Source organism: Ursus arctos, unplaced genomic scaffold (assembly GCF_023065955.2).
Source record: "Ursus arctos isolate Adak ecotype North America unplaced genomic scaffold, UrsArc2.0 scaffold_3, whole genome shotgun sequence".
NCBI classification, from domain to species: domain Eukaryota; kingdom Metazoa; phylum Chordata; class Mammalia; order Carnivora; family Ursidae; genus Ursus; species Ursus arctos.
Genome location: NW_026622985.1, coordinates 47945557 through 47973020, shown reverse-complemented (window position 1 = coordinate 47973020; position 27464 = coordinate 47945557). Strand labels below are relative to the sequence as shown.

Here is a 27464-nt window from a genome sequence, read left to right as displayed (position 1 = left end):
AATGAGGAATTTTAGAAGGTCCTTTCAACTTGAAAAATAAAGGTTACTTAGGCATGTGGTGGAGGGGGAGAGAGAGAGCACAGAGCTTACATTATCAACTCGTTGAGCATGTATTAACTTCCGATCAAAAAAAATTTTTTTTTGCTATACTTAGTGAATGGCTCCCAGGGTTATAATCTGTGAGCATGATAACGGATACGTGTCCCTCCATGCCTGTGACTTGATAAACATGTCATTTTTGTTTGTGGATCTTCTCCTATCAGGTCTCATGTTAGCATGATTCGTGACATCACTGGCTCATGAGGTGTTTAGCATTCACTGCACACTTCCACAACTAGTCATTTTTTTTTTTTTTAAGACAAGGCTTGAACACCGACCACACTTAGCACGTGATAGCCAACCCTAAAATGAAAATGCCGGCAAGGATGAGCATACCAAAAAATCTGTTCAATTCCATTTGAGCCAGAGAAAAGAATGCTTGAACGCTGCTGACTCTTAGCTCATGCCAAGATCCCTGAGAGGAATTTCCTTACAGGTCCTATGAAGACCGAGCAAAACCGGGTGACTCAGGGGACAGAGTAATAGGCATCTGAAAACATTAGGAAGATCAGTGTCTGAAAGACTGACCACTTGAAACCGTCTTAATACAGGTGCCACTGCAATAGAAAGGAGTTGGAGGGGGGACATTTTTATCTGAAACTTTAGATGTTAGCCAAAGGAAGAAATACTTGCCATCTTTGCAAAACAGCTAGGTAATTAGAGAGAGAGAGAGAGAGAGAGAGAGAGAGAGAAGGAGAAGGAGGAGGGGGAGGGGGAAGAGGAAACATGCAACAATGTTAATAGCGCTTGCTTCTGGGTAGTGGGCTTATGGCTGATTTTTATACTTCTCTGTTTTTGCCACATTTTCTTCAAATACACTGCACTCCTCTGAAAGGAGGAGAAAATGAAAGGGGAAGAAAATACATGAATGATTAGGAAAGAACATAGGCCTCTAATGTAAAAGACATGCCAATGATTCCATCTCTCATGGGCCAGGCCTTGCCATGCTGAACATCTGCTCCAACATAATCTCAGAGGAGCTGCTCTAGAATTTACCAGCTGCTGAAGGAAGCTGCTAGACCATTTTTACAAGGCTATTCCTCTAAACTCAGTATTTGAGACTTTGCATTCCTCGGTCAATCTTTTGCTCCTAGAACTGTAAGAGTTCTTGCCTTTGCGTCTTCCCCAGCAAAGGAACTCCCCTGGTTTCTTTTACTTGTTTCTCCTCAAAGGTTGTTTTTATTTGTTTGTGGGAAAACTGATAACTCCAGCAAATATTCTGTAATTCATATCTCCTGCCCAAGGCTGATGACATTCCATGAGCATGTGAAGATTACCACTGCCGCTATCTGGCTTGATCATTGCTTGTGCCAAATGGTTGTTAAATGTTGTGAATACCACTTGTAATTGTGCAGCCGTACAATTCTTCATTCGGGTAATCATAAGAATGACCTCAGGCTCATCATTATAGTGGTTTTAGAACTGTAATATCACCACATAATATATAATATGCTCTATTATACTATGTAATAAGCACAGCATAGAATTAGTTATATAAATATCCAACTATTACACAGTTTTATAATTTGTGGTGAAGTTTAAGATAATGTAATTATAATTGTGCAGGCAATCTAGTTCAGTGATTACTTTGAAATAAATGGTTTAATGCAATTATCATTTTGGAAGACTGTGTAAACAGAGCCAGTGAATAGTCACCACCTGAATGAAATAGTAAGGAAAAGGGGAAAAAAGACATTAAAAACAAAAGCAACCTGTCACATTTTAACTGTATGTTTCATAAGGCAGTATCTGTTAGAAAAGATATTATAGATTCTAACTTTCAAAAATAAACCCACAGTTTGCGTGCCCTCAGCAAAATAGTCACATGTGTAATAGAGAAACAGTTTACTACCTAGGTATGGTAGATGCAAAATACTAGCAAAATAAATACGAATGTGAGAGAGAACAGAGATAGTATTCTTCAGGCAATGGATTTTTCTCAAAAAAAGGAACAATTCTTAAGGGCGTGCTTCTCTTATTTTTATTTTTTTTTTTTGGTTGTTGTTAAAGAAAGTTCAGGTGAGGATAAGCTCCTGTTGGACAGTCATAAACCAACCATTCATTCTAAATCCAGAATACTAAGGAACACAAACCTGACATCAAGGTGAAAATAAACGCTGTATCTCTAACTGGCAGCATTTTGAAAACACCAGAGAGATTATCGAGCAAACTGTTCATTCTTTTACCATTGCTCCCTGAGCCCATTCTGGTCATTGGAAGTGTCACTAGGCTGTATTAACAGGCTCCTTCTGTGTCTCAAGGCAAGCGTCCGCTTTCAAAATCAATTTACTAAAATGTTAAGTACACCTGGACTGTATCATGTAAACATAATCCTCATCTCTTGCTGGCATTTTTTATGTTGATATTATTTGCTAAATAGCATGGCAGAAAAGATAGGGAAACACAAAGCTCCCCCATAATTTCCGTATTTCCTCTATGTGCATTTTCTTGTGTTCCCTCCTCACAGAGGCCATGTACAGACCTAAAAGGATTCTTTTCTAACTTGAGTGGTAGCCCGAAGTACATCTGCAGATGGAATTGCTAATGTTGCCATCACTTCTGCCCCATCACCCCACGGAACACCTGTTGCCTAGTCAGACCGAGTTTCCTCCATTCATCTTGGTTCAGTCCTGAGATGTACTGAGATGTGTGACTTAGCTTGTTTAGAATCATGGTCATGTCTCACTTACGTCCTTGGTAATTCCATACAGCAACCTTCAAACTAAATACTTCTTAACTGCTTTAGATAAAGCATCAAGAAAGCTTAGGGTTTTAATGACAACAAAAACAAAATGTCATCCCCATGCCTATGTACATTAGAGAAAACAAGGAGTAGAAGGAAGGACATATCAAACATAGTTTCTTTTATTAATACTTTTAAATAGCAAAGAAACTCTCCCAAGGGTAGGGCCTCTTTGAAGATAAAGGCCCATTTGCATAAACTGAAGGGGCCTTTTTAATGCAGTTTTCATTATCTTGACTCCAAAGTGACTGATGTCAAGATCAAGGGAGTCAATCAGGGCAGATACACTCCAGGACACCACAGAGAAATAAATCAGCCCATCCTCTCCACTCAGGAGAGTCCCGCTCCACGAAGGGGATTTGTGAGTCTCCTTTCTGAAAGAGGAGGCCAAGTTCCATTACTGTGAGGACTGACTCTCAGCCCTTAGAAGTCTCTCATTCTTTACGTTAATTGGGGTCCCCTGCCTCGGTTATCTAATAGGCTAATGAAGTTTGGAGACAAACCAGTTCTTGACCATTTCTTGCCCTCTGAACACTCCTGGGAAACTAACCCCATCCAGCCTTTTATCTTGTTATTTTAAAGAGAGAAAATTAACTCTGAAGAAAATGAGTCCACAGTCCCTTGGGTAGTGACTGTGGTATGGGTTTTCTTGTGAGAAGAGAGGGGCACAGGAAGGAGAAATCACCATGGTTCGTTAGATCCTATGTGACAATTCACCCTTTGCCTCCCTCAGCCATTTTCTCCCATCTGCAATGGCACGTTGGCCATGAAGTGTCTGTTTGTTTGCCTTTTCTTAACTTTGGAAAGTAAAGCCTTTACTTCTTCACTTGGCCTCTGTAATCTGATGTATTACACGGTGCAGTGGGCCTATCCGCTCACCATAGGTGTAGGCGAATTAAAAATGTCATCGTTTGGTCTTTATTTCACAAGCTTGACTTAGTGCTGTTTTCACTTGCAAAATACAAATGTGAAAACTATAATTTATTATGGTACTAGCAATTCAAGATGTTTTGCTTGGATCCTATGTGTACCATCGGTTACCAACATTCCAGCCTGTTTTGCTTTAGTTGGCTACTAGTATACTACCCTCAATTTCATTCTCTAAATCTGTGTTTAAAAACAATTTAACGACACTTTGATTCTGTTTGGAAATGCAGTTATGGGTTCCCCTCCCTGATGCACAGAAATATATTAAATGTGATTAGTGAAATGTCCTTTAAAGGCAGGTGACAGATGCAAATGACTTAGCTGGTGATCCCTTGATTTTACACACGCTACTTCGTTAGAGTAAATATGTGAGGCTGGGTCACTTCAGGAGTGTAGGAAGAGATCATTTCAATTACAGACATTGGAGTGGCCTTGAAATCCCAGGCTCCTTGAAGTCCTGAATCGTGTTGCTAGAAGATTCAGCCTCCCTGCTCTATGAGCAGCCCCTACTGGACGACTGATCCATTTGTGCCGCTGTTAGACAAGAAGCAGCCATTCTTCCTCATTCTTCTCCTTCTCTCTCCTCCCTGAGCTGATGGCGGAGAGGGATTTTTTGTTTTTCTCTTTTAAAGTAAGCTATGTTCCTTTCTCCTCTAATAACGAATATTTAGTTGAAAGTTACATCACATAATCCTATAAAGACAAACTGACCTGAAAATTGAATGGTATTATGCTTACTCTGTAATTCATTTAGAAATCTTAAATTGAATCTCTTCTCCCACCCAAAACTGTTTTCTGTATGTAATAATAAAAGAGTTGTTAGTTTTAACACATGAATCCTAGTAACTGTTAGGAGTATGTTACAATAGACTAAATAGAAATAAAGATATATTTGTTTGATTCGGTGATCTCTGCTTTTAACAAGTAACTGTCAGAGATGACCCTTATCGCTACATATTGGTTCCTATGGGTCCAAGGGCTTTAATCATATCTAAGTTGATCTAGTTTTCATTCTTAGCTACTATATAAAAATAAACTAGTTTACATGTTATATTTTATTACAATATAAACATTAAAAAGCCCCCAAAATCAGTATATAAAACATCATACTGAAAATGTATTTATCACCAGATAGTGAATATGGCTATTTTCTTTACTGCAAACATCTGACTATAATGTAGGGTGTTTGATTTTGTTTTTTGGTTTTTTTTCTCAAAAAATGATAGGACAAAGAAATTCACTATTTACCAGTACCCAAATGATGCCCTTCCCTTTTTAAGATAAACTATAAATAAGTACTTTTATAAATTGCTTGCAAAAGATCCCTGATTGTCAGCCATGGATGCTTTAGGTGCCCTTTTTTTCTGTAAGACCAGCAAACATCCAAAATTAGCCACACCACACCAAGAAAATATTGTATACTAACCAGATCTCCAGTAACTGTTTGTGGCCCACAAAGTCTCTGTGATTAGATATTAAGAAGGAATGCCAAACTTTGTCTAAGATAAATGAACTTAGACCCAAGTCTTCTTTTTCCCACAAGCCACAAAATAGTTAAGCGAGATGGTTTGTTATAGATTCCATTTCACTTCGGCTATTTGATACCTGAAGACTAAGATTGAGGAACTCAATGTCCTATGTCAGTGGTACAAAAAGTAAGTTCAGTGGAACAGCAACATTTGAAAAATGTTATGGTCCTATTTTTAAATGTCACGTTACACAGAAATAAGTTGCTTTGTTGCAGGACTTCTCAGAACTATTAATTTCCTCAAGTTTCCTGGGTGTCTCCCAAAAGCTTACATAGAATTCAAAGTCTCCAAAATTCATCTGACCGAAGAACATCTCTCTGGACTGGTGTTTCAAGACACAGTTGGGAGAATTCTCTCTACAGTTATCCTGCTTTTCAAAGTACTTTGTGAGCTCTTAAGGGAAATGATACCTCAGTTACCTCACTGAGCACCTACTCTGTGAAGGGACCTGAAATAGGCTGTCCTTTCTAAAACTCACAGTTGACCTTGGGAGATGGATATTATCTACTCTGTCTCATAGAGGCGGAACTTGAGACTCAGAGCTTAAGAGGTCACACAACGAGTGAGTGGCCAGGACTCAAACACAAGATGTGCTCGCTGCAAAATCCACCCCCTTTCCCTTACACTGTGTGCCACAACCTGTTCGCTTCTGATGAAACTCTTTAGTGGTTCCTCTGGTAGGTCCAGGTCATGTAATTTCATCAGGATCAAGGTGCTCCACCCAACAATAGTGACCCTGATGGTCTGATCTTCGACCACTGCATACTATGGTAACTCAACCTGAATTCTGTCTAGCATGGAAAAACTAGCACATTTGATGCTGATTTTATCTAGAACACTATCCATTTTAAAGGACTGCCATTTCTAACACAGAGATAAGATGAAGAATACATACATGTTAAAATAGTAATCAAAGATAAATGTGGAAACAACCAGAAGAAATTCATGTTAAAGAGCAGTTGGAGATCAGCCTTCAGAAAACAGAGGTGGTCTCTGTTTTCTTCCCATTTACCTACAAGCCAAGTACTACCAAGCCCAAAACCACCAGACAATTCCTTCCATCTCACATAACAAGGTATTAAAGCCCACAAAAACATCAACATATAATTTAATTTCTGTTCACTTCAGTCCTTCTACTCCTCAGCACTAAAATGAATGAGCACTAAAATGGAATGAGCAATACAAAGTGACGGACCCATCAGGAAAGTTGTGGGAAAACACATTCAAACTTCTGGGTCATCTCGGTCCTCTGTTAGCATTAATTGGGAAATACTACATTTTTACACTGCAGAGAATTTTTTTTTCTATCAGTAAACAAAAGATGAACCCCCTATGCAGAAAATGAATTTGAGTCCACAAAATTGATCTGAACAGTTTGCTGTTTCTCAGATCTCCCAAAAGTCCTACCTGCTATGCATGTGAAATTATTGCAACCCAAATAAAATGAGCATTTTTCTCAGAATTCTCCAAGATAAGAGAATTCCACAAGAGTCATTCAGAAATAAATATGCATTAAACAAATATCTGATAATATCAGTAATTGTTTTCTTTTCTGTATAATTCCTTAGTGTAAAACTATAATCACGTGCTACAAGATCACATGGAAATATACCTCTGTCAAGACTGAGGACAGGCAAATTCCCTACAGGAAATTACACAACTCTATTATCAAGCCCGATACAACTTTTAATAGGAAAAAAAGGCACAATGCCAAAATATGCTAGTTGCATACCCTATGTCTTGTTTGCAAAATTATTTACATTACCTTCTCTTTGTTCAACCTAATTTAAAGAGCAGTTTCTCTCTAAATAATTAGAGTTGTCTCTTCTCTAGAAAAAAAAATTATGCATAATATATATTATAGCAACATTTTTCGCATGAGTGGTACTTTACCAGTTTGAGTTGGGTGAAAATAGAGGGCTACTTCTCGCTTTCACAACAGCAGCAAAAATACAAAAAAGACGAGAACACAGACACAGACTTCTGCCAACATTAGAGAAATGCCTGGAGGGAACTGTTGTTCCACAAGAGATGAACTGGCCAACAAGTTATGCTCACAGCCACCTTCTCAGCCTCAGTATGCAAAGGAAAGTCAAAGTTCAGAGATAACATCTGTCCCAAGATTCCTATCATACAATCTATAAACAGCTGTGGGATGCGATGTGCAAATAGCTGAGTTCCATAAATGCAAATTGAAGCCAGCTCATTTTCACATAGTGTTCTGGCCAGCAATGGCTCCTTACAAAAGCACAAATGTGCTTCGGTTCCCATCTAGCCTTCTTGAATATGAGGTCTGAATGAACATCTCCTCTGTTACCAGATAAGGGGGCTCTTGCAGAAAGAGTTGGGGAACAGGCAGCCATGTGCAGGCGAGAGCTGAGCTGGCAGGACCGCTCACTGAGCATCATGCCTCATGCCGGTCACCGTCTCTATCCCTTTCTTAACGATGTTCAGCCCATTTGATGAAGTACTGCTGTTTGATGTCACTAAATCTTGATAAGGTGACAAAATTACCCACGGAAGAATGTCTTATTAAACCCTTTATGATGAAATCTGTGGCCTCCCTTATACGATATATGCAAGAATGCGATTCCATTTTTCAATAAAATTTGGACACTTTGGGTAAGATATAGTTGACAACTGCACTGAAAATGCTTATTTTAGGTCAGCTCTAGCCACAGAAAAATACGCCACCAACGAAATCAACACTATTCAGTTTAAATCAAAGGAAACTAGGCTGTCGATGATTCTGATGGCTGCAGGCAAAGCATGACTGGTAAATCCATCAGGTTAAGCACGCGTCCTTATTGCTACTATGGTTGCCCCAAACTGGCCAGAGCCAACGTTGCCGTAAAACCATAAACCAACAAAAGCTTTAGCCTTAGTGTGAAAATCTAAGAATATCAAGCACTTTTCTTTGGTTAAAATACTTTCACTACGTTTTCTAAAACATTCCTGTTGGGATCTTTTGGTTATAACTATTTTTTCTCTCTGAGTCTGAATCATTCCACACTGGCCCTTTAGGTCCTCTGCGGCAATTACCATTGACCCTTGTGACATTGCTTCTCAGCCATATCCTACTAGAAAAGCCTAATAAAATTCCAAATTTCTGAATTTTGAAAATTGTAAGGGAAGCCATAGAAATCTCTCTGAAATCTCTCTACTGCCTTCCATGTGTTAGTTTAAACTCACTATTTATTCCACAGTGGGAGAAGAAAAACATTCATGAGGAGCTTGTTATAATGTTTAGAAGAGGGAATCTACCCAAATCTAAATTAAGGATTTCTTGCTTGAGGGTCAGACAGGCTCTAGCAACAAATTTCTATGTGTTAATGGTATTTATGCTTGTTTTTCAATGTAAAATATGGTGCGAACCGTAGTTTTAATTTAGCTGCTCCTACATATTAGTTTTACTTTATGTGAGAGAATGCAGGTTCAGAAGCAATAAAATGAAATCACTTTTAAAGTCAACTATAATTGAGACTTCCATTAAATTAGACTAATTTTCCCTTACTTTTACTGAGTCAGTGAGGTTTTAATTTTTTTCAGTGGAAAATGGTCTGTGCCAGGTAGCTAACAACAGTCCAAGTGTCTCATGCAAAGATATTTACTTGTCTTACCCTTTCTTTGCAATTGTTAGGGTACTTGTCATTTTGACTTCCTCTCGGCTAGTGACCTCTGCCCTGCTCCGATTTAAAGATAAACTGAGAGGCATTTCTTCTGAATGTGTGCTTTTTCCAGTTTATCAGTGGAGCCAGTGGGATCTAGCTGTCCTAACCGATCGCCTCCTATTTGAGAGGACTTATGGGATAGGTAATTTAGTATTGGAAGAGGGAAACTTACAAAGAAGCAAGCAGGAAAAAAAAAAAAAGATGTGCTAACTCTAAGACGTAAGCCCAGACTTCAATATCAAAATAATAAAATCATCGAAAATGACAGATAATAAACAAGAAATCTGTCATGAGTTAGCTTTTATCACACCATATGTGAGCATGTGATAATATTTCTAAAATAATTGTTTTAGCTATGTGACTGGAATTGGGGTTAAGCAAATCCTCTTTTGTACATACCGTTCATAGAATTGGTATATAAACACACTACCACGGAACATTCATTATTTAGAAGTTTAAGGATAGGCATTTCCTATGTCACTGGTAGCTTTATACAATAGCATTTTCCCTCCACCTTTTCCTGCTCTCTGAGAATACGGAACTTCTTGGTGTTGCTTTTGAAATCTAATTGTTCTCTTGTCGATAACTATGGGAATTCATACTAGAGTGTGATCAAAAGATGACTAGAGAAAGAGTTACTCTAAATGGTATGTAAGTACACATTATCACATAATACATATCACACACATGGATCACAACATACGTGTTGTCATTTTCATTCAGTTTGTAAGTTATATAGGCTGTTTGTGGGGTTTCTACGGTTTTAGTTAGCTTATAAAGGGAAATATGATAGCCACCTCACTCCTTTACACATTACATTATGGAAAAACTCTACAGAGAGAATCTAGTCAGACTTTATAGTAGATAATGGGGAAACTTTACTGCATAAAGACTAAAACGTTCTTTATTAGAAGAGACCACACCTCAACATGCAATGGGGGAAAATGCCTCTCTCGTGAGGAAACATAATAAAACATGCCCATCTAACTATCTGTGAAACCCTGAAGAAATACACAGCTTCCCCCCTTCCCTCCCTTTCTGAATTCCTATTCATTTTGAGTCAGGCTATCTTAGGCCATTAATTAACCTCCAGGCCTTTGAGGTCACCTCCTTGGATCTGTTCTCTATATACCAAAAAGTTTTATTTCTCAGTGAATATTAAACATACCTGAATATTGACTATATTGCAAAAGTAATGACATATTTTATCTGCTAAAATGCCTAGAGTTGTAAAACCGAATAAAAAATTCACTAAAATAACTTTGAATAGCACAGGTGTTATTTACCCTAATGCAGAAATTTCTTTCTCATCAATGGCAGTTCTTTCATCAGTGATGGTATCAATGATAACTTAGGCATACTGTCATAATTAAGGCTGACATCTTTGAACATCTGTCGTTTCAAAAAATCTGAAACTAGTCCGTGGTTTTGCATGCAGTTGTACACAAAGGGAACCAGCATGACCAGTGAGTTGAGTGGAAGGTTTGTTTAAGCTATAACTACTGGAAGCAACTGAGCTAGGACTGCTTACTAGCTTGTACACTGAACGGCTTACTGCTTGTGATGGAAAATGTGTTGACCTAGGAAATGTGTACATAAAGAAATAACATTAACAAAGCTAAAGGATTCGAAAGCATGAATATTCATTAACTATTTATATTAAATCACAGGGCGTTTGGAAAATTCAACCTTTAACTAGTTATATTATGAACATATGAACTCCCAAAGTACTATTATATCTGTAGCGATCATAACATCTTTTATCTAATAATTATTTGTATATGTGACTTACCCTCCTTTTACCAGATTATAAGCTTATTAGAGCCGGGCAGGATCATACTCACCACCTAAGACAATGTCTTAGGCATATTATAGACGCATAAGTAATTAACAAGCATAGAAATGAAGATTTAAACTAGCTTAATTAACATTATTTTATGAGTATCTTTACATATAAAGGAGAAGGGATTCCAGCCTTTCTTTTAAACCTAGTGTTTTACTATAATTATTAAGAGGAGGGAGGAAATGACTTTGTGCAAATGTTAGTAGACAGAATTAAAACTGCACCATCTATTGGGCAGGCTAAGGATATTTGAGCCAAGAACTCATGCTAAGTTTAATATTTAAATTTGTGTTTTTTTTATATACTAAGATGCAAAGGGAATGAACATGTATTATAAATCAAAACCAAGCTTAGTAAATAAAATAAATTTCACTTCAAGTACAAAAAGTAAGTATTGAAGAGCCGAGGGTCCCATAAATGATATTTTGCATGTCTTCTATGCCATGGCCACAAAGTTTTATGAATTAGAGTTAAATAGATGAATTAAAAGATGGTAGGGAAGGTATTTAGTAAAAAGAAAAAAGCAGGGCCACAACTGTGAAGCCACTCATACAATGACCTCCTGACTCCTAAAAGCTTTTGTTTTTCACTTTTGACTTTTCTTTCTGTAAGTGCTACCACATTTTCCTCAGAATAATTGGGAGGAGTAAGAAAGACTTGGTTGAACCATTAACAGAGTAATAAATGGCTATCTGATTTGAAGATGAAGGAGGTATATTTTGACTTTATCCAGTGGTCTGTCTCAGATCTGAGGATTTGTTACAACATTACTACAAATTGGCTGAGAGGCTCCAAGCCCTCTCTCAACCTCTCTGCATTTGGACTGGGGTTGGAATCTGAACTCTGCCATTTTCTAAATGTCTGACCTAAGGTAACTCCTTGGCTATTCTGAAGCCTCCATTTCTTTATCTATAACTAAGAGATGGTGACTAACTGATATATAATATATGTAAATTGCTGGCCACTGTGTTTGCCATTTAATTAAGTCTCAATACAGACTAGCTTTTACTGTTGTTATTGTCACTAACATCCCGGCCAATAATAAAATTTTGTCCTTCTGTACTCTTTTTAATGTTGTTTTCTGTAAAACTTTAAATACTGGGCAACACTGTTTTTGCATATATTTTATGACTAACTTAGTTGTATTATTTTCACTCATGAGAAATATCAAAAACTCTGTCAGATAGAATGTGTTTCTTCCATCTCCCTGCCTTTACGTAGAAAGCTATTTGTCGATCTTCGCTTAAAAATGCAAAATCAGCATTCACTTGACCTTTTTTATTTTTAACATTCAATAAGACTTTTTTTTCCTTAACCTGTTATGATCTTGAAGGAAATTATGTGAAAGTAAAAGGAAAAAAAGAAATTAAAAAAAGATGTACATTCAACATTGGTCTACTTGCCTATCAATGAAAGTGTAAATATTTCTCATCTTTGCATGTCAGAATGAGGTACATACATACACATTGGTATACAGACACATATACATGTATACGTATGTTAATGTATACAAATATATGTGTATCAAATTATTTTATAAGCCAACTGTCTTCTGTGGTAGGGAATAAGATTCTCAAACTATTGAAGAGTGTTTCATATCAGCTTTTTGGACCCTGATCTTATGTTTAAAATTAAGAGATGCATTATTTAGAAATCGCATGCCTTTCTCAAAGGAAATCACAATCATTAGTACATAGCTCAAAAGATACCTTTAAATCATCTAAAAAGGATCAGATGCAGTCTTAATCAAGGCTCTTTCAGTAACTCATTGTAGCTTTGAGAAAAGTTCTTAGCTACAAATATAATTAAGATTCTTTTTCTGATCTGCATGAGTTAGTGATTGTTACTCTCTTATGTGAGAGTAAAAATAAACTTCAAAATTTAAAAAAGTTACATAATCACAGGTAATAATAGTCAAATGTAACTACATCAAACATAAAAATTTCCATGTAGCAAAGAAAATAATCAACAGAGTAAAAAGGCAATCTACATACAGAATGGGATAAAAATATTTGAAAAGCATATATTCAGTAAGGAATTAACATTCAAAATAAACTAAGAACTTCTACAACTCAACGACAACAAAATTTTAAAAGTAGGCAAAGAACTTGAAAAGATATTTCTCCAAACAAATATACAAATGGCAAAGATGCATATGAAAAGATGTTAAGTATTACTAATCATCAGGGAAATGAAAATCAGAACTGCATAAATTATCACCTCATACCAAATATAATGGCCAATTTGTTTGTCAAACAAACAAACAAACAAACAAACAGAAAGTAACAAATGCTGTCGAGGATGTGGATAAATTAGAATTATCATATGATCCAGCAATCCCACTACTTGGTATATATCCCCCCAAAATGGAAACAGGATCTCAAAGAGATAGTGGCATACCCATGTTCATTGCAGCATTATTCACAATAGCCACAAGGTTGAAAAAAAAATCAGATAGATAGATAGAGCGCTACCCAACCTTAAAAATGCAACTCTGCTGTCCTATGCTACAACATAGGACATTATGCTAAGTGAAATAAACTAGTCACAAAAGATAAATACTGTGTGATTTCATATATGTGAGTTATTGACAATGGTCAAACTCATACAAACAGAAAATAGAATGTGGTTACCAGGTGCTGGGGTAAGGGGAAAATAGGGAGTTGTTCCAGGGATTTAGAGTTTCAATTTTGCAAGATGAAAAACTTGGAGATCTTTGTTATAATGTGCATATAACTTAAAACTACTGGATTGTACACTTACAAATAGCTAATATGTTATATTTGTTTTTTTTTTTACCATGGTAAATATGTTCTATAAATGAAAGCATATTAACATAATTTACAAATAGAAACCTCAACCCCAGCGGCGCCTGGCTGGCTCAGTCAATAGAGCATGCTACTCTTGATCTTGGGGTTGTAAGTTCAAGCCCCATGTTGGGTGTAGAGATTACTTAAAAAGAAAATCTTTTAAAAAAGATTAAAAAAAAGAAAAGAAAACTCGACCCTCAACCCCAATATCTTGACTCAAATTTTGATAATTTTAGTTTGTAAAAAGTAGAGTTGAAATGTAATTAAAAATTTGACTTGTGCCTACAATATCCTCCCATTTTAATGAATGAGTGTAAAAAATGCAAATCCCCTCTCAATTTTCCTAAAAGAAACCAGCAATGTCTTTGATAGATCTTCTCCATTGTCCTAAAACAAAAATATCAACTATTAATAGGTCTCAGTAGAGGCTGTTTCTCAGAGTAACTCAACGTAGAGCAGAGGCCAGGCACCTGTGGTGTGGAAACCTCAAGATCTTCCCTATGCTCACTCTTCAGGAGGTCCAGGCACAAGATGCCAAACCCTTTGCTAAATTCTGAGTTGTACTCACAGGTAGCAATGGTCCTTGGACAGTCGATGTGAGTTTTGATCATAGTTCCGCAACTTACAAGCTAGGACATTTTGATCAAGACCTATACAGACTCTGTGCTTTATATATATTTTTACCATGGTAGCACAAATGACACTTGTATTTTCTCCATTTGTTTACTTGTCCATTTCTCCAAGAGACTGTAAATTTAGAAGTCCATATGGCTACCTCATTTATCTTGTCATTCTATGGTCTTCTCATTCCCTGGCTCAAGTCCCAGGCTCAAGTAGCTGTTTGGTACACATGGATTGAATTGGCCTGAACTATTACTGATTATAGATAGGCTGAATTGCAATTTAAGAAAATAGGTGAGGGACGTTGGTCAATTTACATGCATAGTAACATACTCGTAAGTGTACATGCAATAAAATATTAGACTGATATGTAAAGAAATTTGGATGTTTGCTACAAGTCAAATGAGTTTACTCTTTTGACACAGGTGTTTTTATTTATTTTTGGAAATATCTATTTGAAATTGCATAGTTGCCTCTACCACGGTTATTAATTTTTTATAAATTAGAATTTCATAAGGGTTACATTTTTAAAGCCTTTATTTATTTATGAGACTTTATTTATTTATGAGACTTGTTTGTTTGTTTATTTATTTATTTATTTATTTATTTATTTATGAGACAGAGAGAGAGCGTGAGAAGTGGAACAGGGAGATGAGCAGAGGGAGAGGGAGAAGCAGGCTCCCCACTGAGGAGGAAGCCTGACCTGGGGCTCCATCTCAGGACTCTGAGATCATGACCTGAGCTGAAGGCAGACTCTTAACTGACTGAGCCACCCAAGCACCCCATATAAGGGTTATATTTTTTAAAAGAAATCAGGTTGTATTATTTAATCCCTACATTCAAGGTACTTCTTTAAGTTAATAATGAATATTCTTTCCTTAAAAAATCTTAAGCAGATCTCTATTTCTGAATTAACTCCTACCTCATCAGTAATTTCATTTTAAACCTTAGTCATGTTCCACTTTGTAACATTTTCAATAAAATGTCAATACTGAAAAAGAGAGCTCTATGAGAAATTATTGTGTTTCTGCCATAAGTTTATTCTCTGCAGAGAATATGGGTGTTTCTCAATATTAAAAATATGTTCATTTTTAAAAAGTTGCCACCAAAGTAAGTTTTCTTATGTGGATACTGCATTCTAAGAATCAATGTGTCGTGATGTATGTGCACCCTCAGGAAAAAAAAAAATCACACTGTAAATAAGCAGTTAAAATAAAATGAAAATGAAAAATGAATCACACGTAGAGAGCTAGAGAATATAGCAATGAATCTCAAAATAGAAACAATGATGAAAGATCTAAGTGTAGTTCCACTGAAGAACTGATGGTGACAATGAAAGATTAAAAGCACAGATTTCACGTGGCTGTTGTTTGCTTGCCCTTAAACAAAACACAAAATCCCTGCAGCTCATAGGTCCCTAAGAGGATTTAGGCTTGACATGGGTGATGGCAGCCATATTAACGATGAGATCATTATAAATGTCTGTATTATGAATGTAAATTATGTTGTAAGAACTATGTTGGCTAAGAGGATTTACATATTTAGGTTTTTTCTTTTTTTTTACCACTTAACAATTTTTAATTAAAAAATAACCAGAGGTAAGGATCTTATCTGCAAATTATATCGAAGTGAAATATGCAATTATTCTTTGGAAAATTCCTAATCTATTGGGAAGGCATAAATTTATTAGTTTTGGAACACAGATACTTCCTTTGAGACTGATTGTCATTTATTCAGTATAGGTCTCATTGGATGCTCCCAAGGCCAGGAAGTGTCAGAGGTTAGGGGCTGTGTCTTGGCACCTAGGACAGTACTACACACTGACTAGAAGCTCAGTGTGATTGACTTTAACTCTTGCAGGACATTATTAAGTCCATATGCAAATCCTCCTGAAGCTCTAAACTGTGCATGTGTCTAAAATTAATTAAGAATCTCACATCTGGGACCCCTAATTTTAAAATGTGGATACTCAAATAAGCTTATCACACTGGACAAGTCACTTTGATTCAAACAAATTGCTGTTAATTCAGCTGGAAATTTAGGCAGATGTCTTCACTGCAAAATCAGATTTCCAAGTTGCAGTATGTATTTTTCAATCTGTTTCTTTCCCAATGCTCTTCATTAATTTTAAAACCTGAAAAGTATCAGGAGTATAAAAAGTGACTTAAATCAGACTAAGGAGAATTTTTTAAAATTTGAACGTATCAATTAAAAAAGAAAAAAATTAAAAATGTCTTTGACTTTGAAAGGAAGACTAAAATATTGGGAAAATTCTTGAAGTGACTAAATGTGTTAACCACCACATCCTTTCTATGAAAACAAAACAAAACTAAAATATTCTTATCCAAAATATTCAATGAAATATTTTCTTTTTCAACAATAAATTCACCAACAGATTTAGAGATTTTGCAAGATAAAGAAAATCACATTAAATATACACATGAACCAAAAAAGGAGGCTTGATTTAAAATGACAGTTTGGCAGCTAAGTTATGGTTAAAATGATTCAATGGTAATTGTTTTGAGTTTCTACTAACACAGTGGTACCAAACTGACTAAAAATTTCCGACGAGAAAATAATATTCTCAAGCCTATGTATTAAGCACAAAGAGCAATAGCTCTTCTTCACATCCTCAGTATTCCTTTTTTTTTTTAACCTTCCCAAAGCCAAAATGTTATCATTTTGTATAACAGAAAATCAAAGCCAAATGGTGAAAATGCAAGGATCCGACTAAACAAATAGTCAAAATTTCAGTGGTTTTATCTGCAGCATGCTGAGCAACCAAACAAAGCCAAGATATTGTCCATCTTTTTGACAGACAAAGAGCCTCAGAGGTCCAGAGTGACATGCCCGAAGGCTGGCACGTGATTGGGCTAATTAAATTAAATAGCAGGAAACAGCTTTTCCATATGCCACTGCCTGGCCACACACAAACTGTAACAGTAAATCTTTTATACTATTCAAGGAAAAATGTAACCATTAAAAAATATACTGTATCAACACACCATCCAAGAATCAGAAGTTGAATATTCACATAAACTTCCCGGGCCTGGACTTTAATGCCAAATGTCTAAGAACTTCCTAATTCACTTTAGAAGCCATCCAAAAGCCCGTGGTAATTAAAGAGGATGAAAAAGGCACACAGACACACACAGACACACAGACACACACACGCGCGCGCGCACGCTCTCTGCCACATCCACCAAGGTTTACCAACGCTTTAATTTAAGCCAATATTCTGATTGCTTTGAGGACACACTTCTCCACTAAATCAAATCAAAACCTCAATACTTCTGAATCCAAGTTAAAATCTACTGCTTATTTTCTACAACTTTTATATCCGCCCTCCCCATTACCCAGCTGCAACTCATGAGATCGAAAAAAGCATAAAACCTTTGTAAACTCTTGAGAAAACTCCTCTCCCATGCACCCCCCGTTCCTTACCCAATAACATAACTTTCTCTAAGTTTGCCATTGCACTTCTAGCTTTTGTTCAAGACAACAGTATTTCAAACTCATCCATATTTTCATGTTTCTAGAAGAACTTCCCTGGGTTGGTAGATGCTACTCATTTTTATCAATCATGGTTTTTATTAGCTTTGATTTCTACTTGTCAACTTAGATAAAGAAGCACTGTGATGGAAAAAGAAAGCCAAGGAAACTGCTTCACAGGGATCGCAGGATATTAGAATATTGTAAGGTAACTTTATTTATTTATTTATTTATTTATTTATTTATTTAAAAGATTTTTTTATTTATTTATTCGACAGAGATAGAGACAGCCAGCGAGAGAGGAAACACAAGCAGGGGGAGTGGGAGAGGAAGAAGCAGGCTCATAGCGGAGGAGCCTGATGTGGGGCTCGATCCCATAACGCCGGGATCACGCCCTGAGCCGAACGCAGACGCCCAACCACTGTGCCACCCAGGCGCCCCTGCAAGGTAACTTTAACTTAGAGACACAGAAAATTCAGAACCCAAGCAGACCATGGCTTATCTGTTTAAACAGAAACATTGACTATATAATACAGTATCAAACTGTAAGTTATACTTATTTTTTTTGGGAAAAATTACATTTATGGCAGCCAGTATTCAGAGGTTATAAATATTTCATTATTTATGCTTTTCATACTTGAATTTAAGACTCTTCATTAGACTAATTATTTCTTACTATATGCAACAGTTGGCTGAATTAATAGACCACGAGCTAATAAAATTATAGCATAATCTTCAACTACAAAAACACACCCAATTCATGAGGGTTCCATGTTACTCAGAAAAAGAAAAAAGAAAACTGGGAAGGAGCAGGTAGAGAAAGAGAAAATCTAACCTTTGAAACTGAGATTTGAAAAGTTTTTTGAAAACTAGTCATTATTATTATTTTTTACTTGGTTTATTCCACATAATTGTAGGATGCCAACGGTCATCCAATACGTGTAGGTATTGCCCATTTCAGTCTCTGTGTGTATATATGCCAGAAATCAATAAGCAATTGTTATTATTATTCCTCTGTGTCTGCCTTCAAAATTTGTATTTGAATGTGAAGATGACCAAAATTCAAGAAATTCAAAGCCCAGGAGAAAATAGTCAAGCCACATAGAACTGACTTGGTAGGAGCCAGTAAGTGATGTGAAACCAGGCCTGAGATTGAGCTGAAGCAGCTCCCCTCTCAGTCTCCGTCCCCCCTCAAAAAGCTGTAAGTATCTCTTCACACCTTTCCTGACTCTCATGCTCCCTTCTGTATCCTCATTCTTGCCACAGGACCCTGGGCTAATATTAGTAACTTCCTAGGGTCATCCATTCCTTTAAACATCCAGGACATTCAATAGAGGCCCAGAGAACATACAAATTAGTGAGAAAGAAAAACCAGGTTGAGAGTCAAGACAACTATAGTCCTGCCCTAACAGAACTTAAAATCAAGTCTTGGAAGTTTCAAGTGATCGATATTCTTTCAAGAAAGATAACAAAGTTAAATTGTCTGGCATCTAATGAAAATTTAGTAGACATTAAAAGGATATTAAAAAAAATTAAGAACGATGTTCAAGAAAAAAATTAAGCAGTAGTAGCAGACACAGAAATGGCAGAGACAGTAAAATTAGCAGTAAAGGGCTTTAAAATGAATATTATAAATATGCCCAAAGATTTAAAGGTAAACACGAATATAAGGATATACGTAGACAATATATAAAAGAACCAAATGAAGTCTCTGAAAAATACACTATTTTAAAGAAGAATTTTTTGGATGTGAGTAAATGAAGTTTATTGGCTAGAAGAAAAGATGACTATGGCAATAGAAACTATATGAACTGAAATACAAAGAGGAAAAAGTAATAAGAAAAAAATGTACAGAGACTTACAGCAGGGTGAGATGATATCAAGCCATCTACTCTAGGTGTAATGGGAATCCCAAAAGAAAAGGAGAATAAAAATTAGAAGAAACAATGTCTCACACATTCCAAAAATCTAAAAAGTACAAACCCACAGATGGAAGAAACTCAGTGAGCTGAATGAAGCAGGAGAGAGAAAAAGAAAGGGGGGGGGGGAAGGAAAAGAAAAGAGAAAAAAGAAAAGAGAAAAGAAAAGAAAAGGAAAGAAAAGAAAAGGAAAAGAAAAAGACAGAAGGAGAGAAAACCTGTATTAAGCCAAAGCCAAATCATAATCAAGTTGCTAAAAACCAATAACAACAAGATCATCTTAAAAGCAAGCAGATGGAAAACATACCACTTGATTTTAAGACTTGCTGTAAAGCAACAGTAATCTAGGTTCTGTGGTCGTCTTGTAAAGTTAGACATATAGATCAATGGCATAAAAGAAAGAGCTCAGAAATTTGCTCACACATATGTTTAATTGATTTCCAACAAAGGCATCAAAATAATTCAAAGGAACAAGGATAAGCTTTTCAAAAACTGGTTCTGAAAAATTTAAGGCACCTCTGTAAGATAATGAACCTCAGCCTTTCTTCACATCATACAATAAAACCGTATCGCTCAAAATGGCTCTTTGCCTTAAATGTAAAAAATAAACTAGAAGAAGAAAACATAAAGCAAATCTTTCTTAGATAGGACGTTAAAGGATTAACCAGAGAAGAGAAAATTGATAGACTGGGACACATCAAAATTAAAACATTCTGCTCTGAAAATAAAAACCTAGCTATAGGCTATTTGAAAATATTTACAACATATATACCGAGAAATGGACTGTATCCAGAATATATGTTCCTCCTGTAACCAATAATAAAAAGACAGACGCTCCAATAAAAAAAAAACATGCAACAGAGGCTCCTGGGTGGCTCAGTCGGTTAAGCGTCTGCCTTCAGGTCATGATCCCAGGGTCCTGGGATTGAGCCCCATGTTGGGCTCTGTGCTCCGTGGAGTGCCTGTTTCTCCCTCTCCCTCTGCCCCTCCCCACCTCGTGTGCTCACACTATCTCAAATAAAATCTTAAAAAAAAAAAATGCAACAAAGCTGAGCCAACAATTTACCAAAGAGGTTCTACAAATGGCCAGTAAGCACGCGAAAAGCTGTGCGACATTGTCAGACATCAAGAAAACACAAAATAAAACCACAATGAGATTCCATTACACCTCCACTGGAATGCATATCATTAAAAATAATCTGACAGTACCAAGTGTTAGTAAAAGGAACTCTCTCATACTTTGCCGATGAGAATGTAAAATAACCAATAATCGAAAGTAATTTGGCAGTTTTTTATAAAGGTAAACAAACAGCTAACAACTCAACAATTCCACTTCTAGGTATTTACCCAAAAGAAAGACAAATATCTACAAAGCCTTGTATAGAGTATTCATAGCAGCTATATTCTTAATCACCCACACCCAGAAATAACCTCAATTTCCATCAGAAGAATGCATAAACAAATTGTGACATATCCATATAATGGAAGACCATTCAGCAATAAGACAAGATCATTATTATTATACACACATGGATGGATCTAGAAGCATTTTCTGACTGGAAAAAAAAAATCCAGACAGAAGATATCATAGATTGATTTTATACAATTTATTTATATGAAATTGTAGAAAAATCAAAGCTTAAACTAATGCATAGGGACAGAATACAGATGAATGATTGCCTAGGGCTGCGTGGAGAGTGGGGGGTACGGGCTTGATTAGAAGAAACAGGAGGGAACTCTTTGAAGTGATATAAATATTCTATATCTAGATTATGGTGTACTCATTTGTCAAAATTCATCAAACTGTACATATATAATGAGTGGAGTTTTGTATATACTTTTCAAAAGAGTAGATTAAAAAATGAGTAAGATTTAGAGAGTTAAAGTAACCAAAATAAAAACCTCATTTCAATTCATTTAGCTCAACATTTTAATTCAAATTATTATGGAAAGAAAAAACCCAAGACATTAGAAATTGGACTTTTTTGAATCCCTGGAGAGCCTCTTGGGGAAAAAATTTTTTCATCCGCTTCTATATCTAGAAGAAAACTATATTGAGATACGTATACATATATAAAGGCATACAATATAGAGTAATACTTGAAATTTGTATGAGGTCAAGAAAATTATAAAAAAGAGAATCAAGTTGAATATTTTCATGAGTTTGTCAGATGATTCAAGCAATAAAGCAAAAAATCAAGCCATTTAAAATATGTACCAGAAAACTGAATGTCAAATTTACTTTGGTGAAGTATAAATAAAGAAAAGAGGGCTTTGATACAGCACCATCATGACCAAAACATATCTAAGATGCTAAAAAATAGAGTGTAAAGTAAGCTCATTCTTTATCATGCTAAATGGAGGTGGGAGAGCGAGATCTGCCGACTATTCAAAACAAGAGAGCCATTTACTAAGATGGAGGCCTCAACGCAGGATTTCTCGCTCCCAGATGGAACAAGTTTAACATTCACCCAACTGCAGAGAGTAGAAAAAAATCCTCCCACCCAAAAAAAGATTCTCAGAGCATTTGTTAAAAAGCAAAGACACAGAAAAGTTTAGTACCTTTTTTTTCCTTCCTGACTCCAAAGAAAGGCAGAGCCCAATGCAAATGTAACAAGAGAATCCCTTGTAGGCTTCTAGGCAAGGCCAGTTTTCTGAATTGTGCTTCCTGATCGCCCGGCGTTGGTGCTGATAATGGGGTGGGAATTAATGCGAGACGAGAGCTGGGCCTCGACAGAGCTGATCAGAAGCCTGTCTCCCTGGCCAGTACATTTTCTTAATACATCTTTTGGAATGAAGACCATGTTGATCGTTCATAGCTGGCGTTGTTTTAAATTGGATGAATCCTTAGTTGAAATCTGTTTAAAACAAACTCTTGGGGTTCTTTTTATGGTCGCTAATGGAGATGGAAGGAAAGAGAGAGGAGAGGAAGAAGAGTAATAATACTCACAGAGTCTCGCAAAGAACATCCCAGCCCGGGTATTCCCCCCACAAACTGGGAAGGGGTTGCAGCTGAGTAAGTTCCAGACTGCTTCCTGCCATGACGTGGCCTGCGGAGAGACTGCCCTTTTCTGTGCGCAAGGACACGAACACCGTGGGGAAGCAGTGATCTAGGGTTTTTATTTTAGTGATGAGAAAGGTACTCACTATTAAAAAGTTGAACCGAGTGTGAGATAGGTTCTTACTAAGGAAAAGACAGTTACTAAAGTTCCAAGAAGTTCTTAATGATGCTACATTAATAATGACATTAATAGCAATAGCTAATTTTTACTCTGCACAAGTTTTGCTACCACATTTTGTGTTATTTACACAGACTAATCCATTTAAGCTTCACAGCAACCCAACAAAAGACGACAGTGTTAATCATATTTCACAAATGAGTAAACTGAGGCTCGGCACAATGAAGTAATTTGCTGCAGGTGGTACCGACAGTAGATGATAAAGTTGGAACTCCTGTGGTCTGACTATTGCATCAGCATGGTAACCACGAGGCAGTCCCTCACATAGATCTCAAAGACAAGGAAAAATGCCACTGTTGAAGTTTGGTGTGTATGCAGTCAAAACAGCTCTCAACAATGTTCAGTAACACTTCTCTTTATTTAAATATGCATAAAGATGAGGTTGATTTAGGATCTAAGATTAATATGCATCATTTCTTCTTCTTTCCGAACTCTACCTTTCAAAACTATCTATAGAATACATGGATACAGAAAAACTAGTACGATAAAGACTATGAAAATTATCTGATATACTGTATTTTTATCTAAAAATGTGTCTCGGGGCACCTGGGTGACTTAGTTGGTTAAGCCTCCAACTCTTGATTTCAGCTGAGGTCGTGATCTCGGGATCATGAGATTGAGCCCCTAAGTGGGCTCAATTGAGCTCCGCTGTGTCTGCCCTTCCCCCTGCCCGTGCATACGCTCACTTTCTCTAAAATAAATAAAATCTTTAAAAAAATAAAGTGTCCAGTATTACAGTACAATAGTGCTTCATATAGAATATAAATTATGACAAATCAATTCAGTTTAGGGAATATCAAATAAAAAATTCACCAAGAAAAAAATTTCCATCATTAACCCCTAGCTGAAAATAAAAATTAAATAGTAACTATTACCACTAGAGCCGGTGTAAAAAAAATATCACTAATGCGGACATTCAGCACAATAAATAGTCCAACAAGTAAAAAATGATTCTATATTTCACATAGAAAACAAAAGTGAGCCTGAAATCATAATATGGAAGAAAATGTCCTTTAGCCATTAAAAATTTGAAAAAGAGAAATGTAAAATAAAACCCAGCGCTGGGTGTTATATGCAACTGGTAAATTGTTGAACACTAAACAACAACAACAAAAATCAACGATAAAAAACAAAAGCCATTCAAATGAAGTTTAACTGAGCCCTTCACGGGTTCTTTGTGCGGTGCTAGGAGCACTGTGTATTTGCACTGGCTTCAAAAGGCAAAAACACATTACACACAGGAAATAATTAAAGAAAAATTTTACAGTAAATTATATAGAACAAATTCCAGGTTGATTGAAGAATTAGGGTGGTTTCAAGAAATCAGAGATGGCATACAGGAAAAAAGCAAAGCAGGTTTTAAAAAAGGGAGTTAAAGGCTTTCCAGATAGGGAAAAAGTTTGATGAAACTCGTGAGGTTGGAGCCCCACGCAGGCAATCCGCTGCACACGGTTAAGTGATTCAGTCAGACTGGGAAGGATGAGCGCTTGGTCTGAGGATAAAGGCCGAAGGATGAGGGCTGAAACTCCGTGATAGCGTTTAGATGAAACAATTAGATAGATGTAGTAGGTTCTGCGATAGAGAGGTGAAGACGGTGTTGGTATTGTACAGTAGGCTACTTACATTAGTATAAAGATCACACTGATGTGGAAGGAGCTATTGCAATAATAAAAGAATGAATTTGTTTCCCTATTAATTAAGGTATTGACCAGGAAAAGCAGAGCCGAAGAGAAAGTAAAGAGATATGATGGCCTGGAAATCAGAAACAGGAGTAACAACTGCTTAGAAATAAAGGAGAGGAAATAATCAAAGGTGATTTCATGATAATCTGTCTAGTGTCTAAAAGGTAGTTCCGTTGACAGAAATGGAAAAGCTGGATAAAACAGCATACTTTACAGATAGTGAATTTAAAAACTTTGAAATGAAAGTGGAGAGATTAAGTGAATTGTCTTTACAACTGATAAGTATTAATAAAGCACTTGATAGACTTCAAATTGTCTTTAAGGCAAAGAAAGAAATCTTTAAACCCTGAAATCATTAAGATGTGCATAACACTAACATTTTATGGGTCTATGTTAGACTGAATAACAGCAATAGAAATATTCTGGCATGAGCAAATGCTAATTTGTTCAAGTCTGATAGCCCACCTATTTCTAAAACGATGCAGTGAGATCTGTTAACATAATATAAAATGAGAGGAAGAGGAGCTAAAGCAGCATTCTATAACAGAAAATATAATGCAAGCCATAAATGCAAGCCACACATACAATCTTACATTTTCTAATAGCCACATTAAGGAAGTAAAAGAAAACAGGTAAGACTAACTTTAATAAAGTTACATCAGCGGATATATTTAAAATATTTTTAGTATGTAACCAAAGACATCATTATCACTTAGATACTAATATATTTTTGGTACTATGGCTTTGAAATCTAGTCTGCCTTTTACACTTACAGCATATCTTGATTCACACCAGTCACATTTTAAATTCTCAGTTGATACATGTGGCTACCAGTTTGGACAGTACAAATACAGGGGTCTTTGCAGAAATTCTGTCAACAAAGGCACAAGGATCAAAGCAAAGTTGCAAACATGGGTTCAACATAAAATTTAAGTGCAAAGTAGACATGAGTAAAAATGAGTAACCATGATAGAATTCTGTCACATAAATGAAGAAAAATAACTCTGGTTTAGGTTTTAAAGGGTCACCAGAGAAAAGGCATTTCTTTTTTTTTTCTTTTTAAAGATTTTATTTATTTATTTGACAGAGACAGCCATCAAGAGAGGGAACACAAGCAGGGGGAGTGGGAGAGGAAGAAGCAGGCTCCCAGCAGAGGAGCCTGATGTGGGGCTCAGTCCCATAACGCCAGGATCACGCCCTGAGCCAAAGGCAGATGCTTAACGACTGAGCCACCCAGGCGCCCCAAGAAAAGGCATTTCTTAAAGGAGAGACAAACTTAATGTTTTCTTCAGTTTGTATTAGATACAATAAACAGCAAGATTGTAGCATTTAAATGGTTCATTGGGAAGAAAGAGAAAACAAAAGCTAGGAAGGAACAAGAGACAGCAACAGGAATGGCAGATAAGAAAGACCAAGATCAGCTAGAAATAAGGAAAACAGAGATGATGTGTGAGAAAGTGGAGCCCAATGATCATTAAATTCTTCTCCCTTTAAAAATAACTCAAATGGAAGAATATTTTTTTAAAAAGTGTATATAACTGGAAAACGGATCAAAGACCTAAAAGTAAATGCTGAAATTAGAAACCTCTCAGAGGGAAACAGGGTGTACAACTTTGTGACACTGGATTAGACAATGGTTTCTTAAATATGACACCAAGAGCACAAGCAACAAAATTAAAAATAGATAGAATTTAACAAAAATACAAATGTTTGTGCATCAAAGGACACGATCAAGAAATGGAAAGATGACCCACAGAATGGGAGAAAATATCTGCAATTCATATATTTGATAATTTCCAATTCATATTTTGGATATCCAGTAAATATATTTAAAAACTCTTACAACTCAACAACAACAAAAAAACTAAGAAACCAATTCAAAAATGGCTTGAGGATTTGAATAGACATTACCCCCCAAAAGATACAAATGTCCAGTAAGTAAATTTAAAGATGATCAATTATTAGCAATTAGTGCAATAAAAATCCAAATAACAACGAGTTAATACTTCACATCCACTAGGATAGCTGCGATATTTTAAGAAAATAACAAATGTGGGAAAGGATGTGGAGAAATTGCACCCCCTCTTACCCTGCTAGTGGGAGTAGAACATAGTTCAGCCACCGTGAAAAACAGTGTGTCAGTTCCTCAAAAGTTAAACAGAATTACCATAGGACCCAGGATTTCACTCACTCCTACGTATATACCCAAGAGCATAATGTAGGTTAACATAAAAGCTTGCACATGAATGTTCATTGCAGCATTACTCATAAAAGCCAAAGAGTGAAAACCAAGTGTCCATCAACTAATGAATGGATAAACAAAACAAAATATAGTATATTCAAAGACGGAATATTATTCAGCCATAAAAAGAAATGAAGTACTGATACATGAACCTTGCAGACATTATGCAGACACACTGAAGGCCACACAGTCTATGATTTCATTAATATCAAATATCCACAGTAGGCAAATCCATAGAGACACAAAAGAGTTATAAGTGGTTGCCAGGGGTTGGAGGGAGCAGAGAATGGGGAGTGATTGCTTAATTACTACAGGATTTCTTTGAGTTGATGAAAATATTCTGGAATTAGAAAGTAGTGATGGTGTCATAGCATCATGAATATACCAAAACGCACTGAATTATATACTTTGAAATGGGTAAAATGGTAAATTTCATGTCATATGAATTTTATCTCAATAAAAACACAAAAACAAAAAAAACAAGTGTGCAACAAATAACTCAGAACTTGTGAAGAAAAATAATTTGCCACGTCTTGGTGAATAAATATAAACAGGCTACGCAATTGTTTAAATTAGAAGAGAGAAATAAAACAAAAGTTCAGATACTATCACAGCAGGAATAGAAGTGAACACAGTGAGAATGACCT

General features: G+C 36.2%; 1 protein-coding gene and 1 pseudogene across 1 annotated transcript in view; both read right to left on the bottom strand.

Annotated features, from left to right (window-relative positions):
* Positions 1-14233, bottom strand: part of LOC113265648 (BTB/POZ domain-containing protein KCTD5-like) — a 34325-nt pseudogene extending 20092 nt beyond the window's left edge.
* The window catches only part of HDAC9 (histone deacetylase 9), a 906012-nt gene that overhangs the window by 332338 nt on the left and 546210 nt on the right, over positions 1-27464 (bottom strand). The gene's annotated exons all lie outside the window — the stretch shown is intronic.